Raw genomic sequence first — 7,810 nt, forward strand, 5'->3', positions numbered from 1 at the left:
GAGGTTTGAATAGGGGAAGATTTCATTTGCAAAACTGTGTTCCACTCCCCTGGTAGGCTTGAACAGGGAATGGCAAAAGGCCTCTTCCTCCTGCTCCCACACATGTACTCCCTTGTGAGAAGTCCACACTGGAATCTGGGATTGTGACTGGCAAGATTCTTCACACCCAGTATATACTGGCACTGGACACATGGTCTAGGAAAAACTTAGAGTGATGAGAAACCACATGCAGTTCCACAAGTGCTCGCAGTCACTCAAGGCCCACAAGTCCATTAGGTCCATTTGAGAGAGTTGTACCCTGGCTTTCTGCTTGCTATCCTTGCGCTGCAAGGACCCTGCCTCTGCCATAAACTGCTCCTGTTAACAGGAACATGTCAGCAGTACAGAGTTTCTCTGTGCTGCTAAGGCAGTGCTGCTCCACAAAATGTGCCTCATGGAAGCTGCACCTACAGACATTTTGACTTTGGTGGGTTCCATTTACACTGGACTTACTGCTGCGTGGACTATAACTTGCAGTTTCCAGAGGCTGCTGCAAAGGAGATCCAGGGACCATCTCCAGTTTGCTACTTCACTCTCACAACCAAATCAGTGCTCTCTCAGCCTTGCCCTAGGAGGTCCCTTCCAACCCAAACTGTTTCATTATTTTATGGTTTAGCATCATCCTAGTTAGATAATGGTTAGACTCAATGATCTTAAAAGTCTTTTCCAACCAAAATGATTCAATGTTTCTATTCCTTGATCTATATACAAAGTCATAGAAACACAGTCCTTACAACCAAGTCTCAAAAAACCCTCCACAAACCTACTTTATTCAACATGACAGAAGGTACAGCTGGAAAGAGTCTGAACAGCTCCACCAGAAACAGATACCATGTCTGTGCACACAGAAAGGAGAGGGAATCAACTATTTTTAAAGCATCCTGATGGAGATTTCACTAGCAAGTTCAAAAGCCTGTTCATAGAAATGCCCCCATCTCCACACCACTTAAATTAGTGGTCTGCTCAGACAGCAGCCAAACTTAACAGAGAGCTCAGGTGTATGAACTACAGATCACCAAACTCCTTCACTCCATGTTGTTTAGCACAGAGAAGAGGAGGCTCAGGGGTGACCTCATTGCTGTCTACAACTACCTGAAGGGACATTGTAGCCAGGTGTGTGTGTGTGGGGGGGGGGGGGGGGGGGAGCTCTTCTCCCAGGCAACCAGCAATAGAACAAGGGGACACAGTCTCAAGTTGTGCTGGGGGAAGTATAGGCTGGATGTTACGAGGAAGTTCTTCACAGAGGGAGTGATTTCCCATTGGAATGGGCTGCCCAGGGAGGTGGTGGAGGCACCGTCCCTGGAGGTGTTCAAGAAAAGACTCAATGAGGTACTTAGTGCCATGGTCTAGTTGACTGGATAGGGCTGGGGGACAGGTTGGACTGGATGATCTTGGAGGTCTCTTCCAACCTGGTTGATTCTATGATTCTATGTAGCTCGTTAGAATTGACAGCAGCGCAGCTTATAGGCAGGCAACTAGTGAAGATGCCACAGATTCATATTTGCACGTGTTTTCTGTGGACCCTACAGTTCTCAGAAATGCACCTGCAGCTGTCCATCTCAGTACTCCCTGAAGGAAAAAGTGGGGAAAGACTGAACTAAGCAAGCATGCCAAGAGCAGAGTTTCCTCCACAGATCTTGACAATAACTCCAACTAGCTTTAATACTGCAAAATCCAGGCTATGGTATATTTTTCATTGTCATATAATTAAGGGAAAAGCATCGACCTATGAAGCTTATGCATACACACTCTCACCTGCACCACTCAGGCACACAATCAGATATGCAAATGCTGAGCAGCTCAGCCTCCACCATCACGTAGGCCCCCCAAATTAATACAGACACTATCAAGTTTGTACCACGTAAAGTTTTTAACGATTCACATTTAGCTCAAGGAAATGCCTGATTATAAAATATCAATTACAAAAGTCAACCCTGCAAAACAGGAGTGGATAACCCAACAAAACAAACATCTGTTCAAGTTGCGTGGTTTCCTACTACAAGAAGGCAAAGAGAGATGCCAAACCTATTCCATAGAGTTCAAATGACAGTATTATCCTACCACAACTCCACTAGCATATCATGCAGTCAGTAAATGGCTCATGAGAAAGTGCTCCTACAGCACAGACAGGAACGATCAGTGGTCAAAACCAGCTTGTTCCTCATGTTGTTGCCTCAACTGACCATCCATCTGTGATATGATCCCGAAGGGGGCCAGGGAAATGATGGAACTGTCTTCTTTTGCATAGTGATCACACTGTAGATAGCACCCAAAACTGCTGTGACATATAACCTAAACATAGCATTTTCTTCTATTTAAACTCTGCTCTACTGCTCAGAATACAGTGTGACAGCCACATACAACACCCTGACCACCACTCGGACATAAAATGTGTGGTTTAGCTGTAACAAGTGCATGCTGATAAAAAAATTGGAGAGCAACTCAACAAAGTAATATTCTTAGATTCTACAGAGGGCAACATAAAACTACGATTTCTGAGCTCAGACCAAACGTCGCTAAATGCACATGCACACTGAGGAAACACCCCATCGAACCCGTCTGATCCTACATAAAAACGTAGGTATCTGTATACAAATAAACATATCCGCAAAACAGATGCTAAAGCATGAACGCATTTCCCCAGTGCTGCCCACTGGCCTTCCTCCCCACACTCCTGGCCTCACAGGCTGCACACACCTATGACACATTCTGCCCCCCGCAGAGGAGGCAGAATGTTCCCAAATGTCGGACCACCGCTGCCGCTGTCCCGTGAGCTTTTCAGCACCATACTTACAGTCGTGCCAGAGCACTTCTTCCCCGGAGCCTTCACACCGGGAGCGCGGTCGGCTCCAGGCTGCGCTGCCTCGCCGGTGAACCGGGGACAGCTGCCAAACGCTCAGCTCGGGAACTCAAGTCAGCCGGTGCCCAAGAGCAGCGTCGACTCCATTTTCCACCCCTTCCCCACCCACGCTTGCACCTGCGGCCGCGCCCAGGCCGCGGCAGCGAGCCTACTGAGGAGCGGCACAGGGAGAGACCCCCACAGCCCCTTTCTCCAGGCAGGTGCTCGGCGCTGGAGGCTGGCAGCCGAAGCGATGCTGGGGGGCCGGGAAATCGCGGCGGGGCCGGGCCGGGCGGCAAGGTGCCGCCCGCCTCCTCGCCACTGCTGACTCAGGAGCAGGCGCCGTCCCTCAGCACATCTCCCGAGGACGGCCGCCGCGTTCCGCGCAGGATCACTGCCCAGAGACAGCCCCCCCACACAACGCGCACTGCCCGCTATCGCCCTAGCACTGATGCCGCTGAGCTCGCCAGGGTGGAGGGGAGCCACTCTAGTGGAGCAGCGGCAGCAACCCCGAAGAAGAGAGAGGGAGGGAGAGAAGCGGTCCTCAGGCGGGGATGCGGGGCTAATCGCGCTGCAAGCCCAGAGGGAGCACACGGCGCAGGGACGCCGCGACTCCATCTTGGGCACGCAGAGGGCAACAAACGGAGCTGAACATGACGCCCCCCGCACGCGGGGCCAACTGCCTGAAGGCAGACTGGGGCGAGGAGGGGGCCAGCCTCTTCTCCTCCGTGTCAGGCGACAGGGAAATGGTGACAAGGTGCACCAGGCGAGCTTCAGGCTGGATATTGGGAAATACCCACTGAAAGGGTCATCGAACGTTGGAATGGTCTGCCTGAGGCAGTGGTGTAGTCATCGTCTCTAGAGGATTTCAAGCGCCGTGTGGAGGGGGCAGTTAGGGACATGGTTTAGCGTTGACCCTTCAGCGCTGGGTCGAGGGTTGGGCTGGATGATTGATCTTTGAGGTCATATTCAGTGATTTTGTGTTAAACCTCTTGGCAGCCGCGGTAGAAACTGGCGGCTCCACTCCCACTCCCTAAACCTGCCTGCCACTGTCGCCCCCGGCAGTAAGCTCTAGCTCCAGCGGAGACCTGTTACCTGCCACAGGATTACTCTGAGAGGAATTTCACCTTTCCAGAGAGTAGATCTTGATACTTCTTCTGAAAGTACAGCAGCAAGAAGCTCCCAGGTCTTGAAACCTTTGCTTAAGATGGTATGATGTTGAACCAACAAGCTTTCGTGAGAAAGGAGCTGAGCCCCCCTCTGTGCCACATAACTTTGCGTAGTGGTGCTCAGACCGCAGTATCCCTGTTGGTATGCCAAGGAGCATCACAGGTGCGCCATCGTCAATGAATGTGTCCCTGTACTCGGCACTGGTGAAGCCACACCTCAAATACTGCGTTCAGTTTCGGGCCCCTCACTACAAGAAGGACACTGAGTTGCTTGAATATGCCCAGAGAAGGGCAGCAAAGCTGGGATGATAGCATACATTTTGGTTAGTAAAAGAAAAACCTGAGACTTTAATTCGTTAAAGTTCTCAGAAAGCGGGCATTTTTTATTCCGTCTGGGAGACTCGGGAATAGTTCCACCAAGTGTGTCTGGCTTGTTACTACAGGCATGAAGCCTATACACCAGGGGTCCTCAAACTACGGCCCGCGGCTCGGGTATGGCAGCCCAGGGTCCTCAATCCGTCCCGCCGGCATTTGCAGAACCCCGCAGCCCCCGAGGTCGGGGGCAAACCAAGCAGCCGCAGATGCCTTCCTGCCGCTTCACCCGCGCGCCGGGCTCCGCAGCCCGCAAGCAGCCGCCGGGACTGGGCTGGAACCAGCGCCTCCTCCTCCACCTGCCCCTCCATGGGGCGCCTCTCGGCTACAAACCGCACCGCCGCCGCCCCGGCCTCCTCCTCCTCCTGTTTCTCACGGGCACTCGGCGAAAGCAATGATTTCCGTGATTCTGCACACCTTCTAATTTTCATTCGTGGGACAAATGATTCTTTCCGAGTCACAGAGGAGCTTTTCTTATACTGAAAAGCATCAAAGGAACAACTACAGGAGAGAATATCTATGAGAAAGTTTGCCAAACTATAAATGATTTGGAGCTGGACTGGGGTAAACTATTCAGTGTGACAGCTGATGGTGTTCCTAGCATGGTGTGGGGTCCATGAAAGGAGTGCTGTCTACAACTACCTGAAAGGAGGTTGCAGCCAGGTGGGGGTTGCCTCTTCTCCCAGGCAACCACCAACAGAACAAGGGGACACAGTCTCAAGTTGTGCTGGAGGAAGTATAGGCTGGATGTTAGGAGGAAGTTCTTCCCAGAGAGAGTGATTGGCATTGGAATGGGCTGCCCAGGGAGGTGGTGGAGTCACTGTCCCTGGAGGTGTTCAAGCAAAGCCTGGATGAGGCACTTAGTGCCATGGTCTGGTTGAGTGGCTACGGCTGGGTGCTAGGTTGGACTGGATGATCTTGGAGGTCTCTTCCAACCTGGCTGATTCTATGATTCTTTGCTTTGGAGTGGTTGCATGCATTAACAAAGAGATGGACAAACACAGCTATTTACATCCAATAGGTATACACTGCAGCATCCACCAACAAGCACTGTGTTGTAAATCACTGAAGCTGGACTCTGGCATGAAAATTGTGGTTTCTTGTGTTAACTTCATTAGAGCTCATGCACTAAACCACAGACGGTTTCAGGAATTTCTGTCTGAGCTAAATGTTGCCTATGAAGATATTCTGTACCACACAGAAGTCCGCTGGCTGAGTCGAGGGAGAGTTTTGAAATGATTTTATGACTTATTTCCACAGGTTTATGATTTTATGCTTTCTAAAAACAAAGAAGTACCAGAGCCCAAAGATGCAGAATGGAAATGGCACCTTGTGTTTCTGACAGATGTAACAGAGCTACTCAACAATTTCAGTGTCCAGCTTCAAGGAAAGGGGAAGCTCATCTGTGATACATATTCACATGTGAAAGCATTTCAAGTCAAATTAGACCTGCTCATTAACCAAGTTAAGGAGGAAAACTTCTGCCATCTCCCCACAACTCAAAACCTGTCTGCAGAAAAACCAGCAGTTGCATTCCCAAACAAAACATGTATGGATATACTAAAAATGTTGCAAAAGGAGTTTCAAATTAGATTTAAAGAGCTTTGCCTCCATGAACAGGACATACAGCTTTTCTGGAACGCATTTTCTGTTGACATTGAAACTGTTGATGCGATTTACCAAATGGAATTGGCCAAACTACAGACTTGTGACCCTCATAGGGTTTGTGTTCCAGACCTTTCACCTGCTTTGTCACCCTTCTCTGGACACGCTCCAGCACCTCAACATCTCTCTTGAATTGAGGAGCCCAGAACTGGACACAATAGTCAAGGTGTGGCCTGACCAGTGGGAGGCTGCCTGGGGTGTAGTGATCACGAGTTAGTGGAGTTTTCAATATGCAGGGAGGTAGGGAGGCACTACAACAAAACCTACACCTTGGACTTAGGCTACTGGAATGGGCTGCCTGGGGAGGTGGTGGAGTTGCCGTCCCTGGGGCAGTTCAAGGCAAGGTTGGATGTGGCACTTGGTGCCATGGTCTAGCCTTGAGCTCTGTGGTAAGGGGTTGGACTTGATGATCTGTGAGGTCTCTTCCAACCTTGGTGATACTGTGATACTTAAATTCCAGCCGGCTGAGTCTAGCCTGGGTGAATTCCTTGAGGGGGGGTGGGTAACTCCCAAACCATCACATGTCGCTATGTAAAATGATGGATCACATTTCTCATCCATAATATGACTCTGGATAAAAATTATCTTTCCTCCCATGAAAGAAAAAGTTGATGCTTTGTTTTGGTTTTATTAATGGATGTTCTAGAAATCCTGCCTATCTAAAATAAACGCCTGAACTATTTTTGCTCTGTCTTGTGATATTTTGGAACTGTTCTTGTCAATGGATATCTCTTTATTTCCTCTTATCAGATAAGATATTTAAATCTGATGACACTGAGACTTTTTATAATCTGCACAGGAAATTTTTAGATTGTTTTCCTTTCTGAAATGTACACTATCCTAAAGTCAGATAACATTAATGGCCAGTCTTGCCATCTGCTTAGGAACTTAATATGAGAATCCTTTCCAGAGATCCAGAATTCGCCTTTTAAAATATATGGCAATTTTAAATGTTTTACTGTTCTTATACTAAGATAGTACAGAATCTGTGAGGGGAGTATGATGAGATAAAGAAGAAAAAACTATGTTTGGGTTTTGTTTATATAAGCAGGTATATAGTTTTCTTCTGACAAATTGCCTGCTTCCATTATTTTTTTAAACAGGGTTTACTGACTTAGCCGATTCAGAATGCTACTAGCCAGACAATTAACTCCACAAAGAGATTTGCAAATGTATAATTGTCATACTTTATTTAGGACCAAATTCCATGCTATTAACTGTAGATGGGGAATGACTTCTAGGGAGAATAATGTAATTAGGATCAGGATATTCCTGTCTTTGCCAGAAGGTATTCAAGTGCCTTATTTCAGGTGATGCAGTTTTGCTCTCCGCATCTGCTGTCTACAAGTACCTGAGAGGAGGTTGTAACCAGGAGGAGGTTGCTCTCTTCTCTCAGGTGGCCAGCACCAGAACAAGAGGACACAGCCTCACGCTACGCCAGGGGAAATTTAGGCTTGAGGTGAGGAGAAAGTTCTTCACTGAGAGAGTCATTGGATACTGGAATGGGCTGCCCGTGGAAGTGGTGGAGTTGCCGTCCCTGGAGCTGTTCAAGGCAGGATTGGACATGGCACTTGGTGCCATGGTCTAGCCTTGAGCTCTGTGGTAAAGGGTTGGACATGATGATCTATGAGGTCTCTTCCAACCTTGGTGATACTGTGAGATACTGTAATTTTATGTTTGATAGCTTTGATGAACATTCTTTCCTTTTGTAATGTATGAACTTGAT

General features: G+C 48.6%; 1 protein-coding gene across 1 annotated transcript in view; it reads right to left on the minus strand.

Annotated features, from left to right (window-relative positions):
• KIAA0319 (KIAA0319 ortholog) overlaps positions 1-3,236 on the minus strand; it is a 43,449-nt gene extending 40,213 nt beyond the window's left edge. The window contains exon 1 of the mRNA XM_064161080.1: positions 2,834-3,236. The gene's annotated coding sequence lies outside the window, so the exon portion shown is untranslated. The remainder of the gene's footprint in view (positions 1-2,833) is intronic.
• Between the last annotated feature and the right edge of the window lie 4,574 nt (positions 3,237-7,810).

This window comes from Pogoniulus pusillus, chromosome 21 (genome assembly GCF_015220805.1).
Source record: "Pogoniulus pusillus isolate bPogPus1 chromosome 21, bPogPus1.pri, whole genome shotgun sequence".
Taxonomy (NCBI): domain Eukaryota; kingdom Metazoa; phylum Chordata; class Aves; order Piciformes; family Lybiidae; genus Pogoniulus; species Pogoniulus pusillus.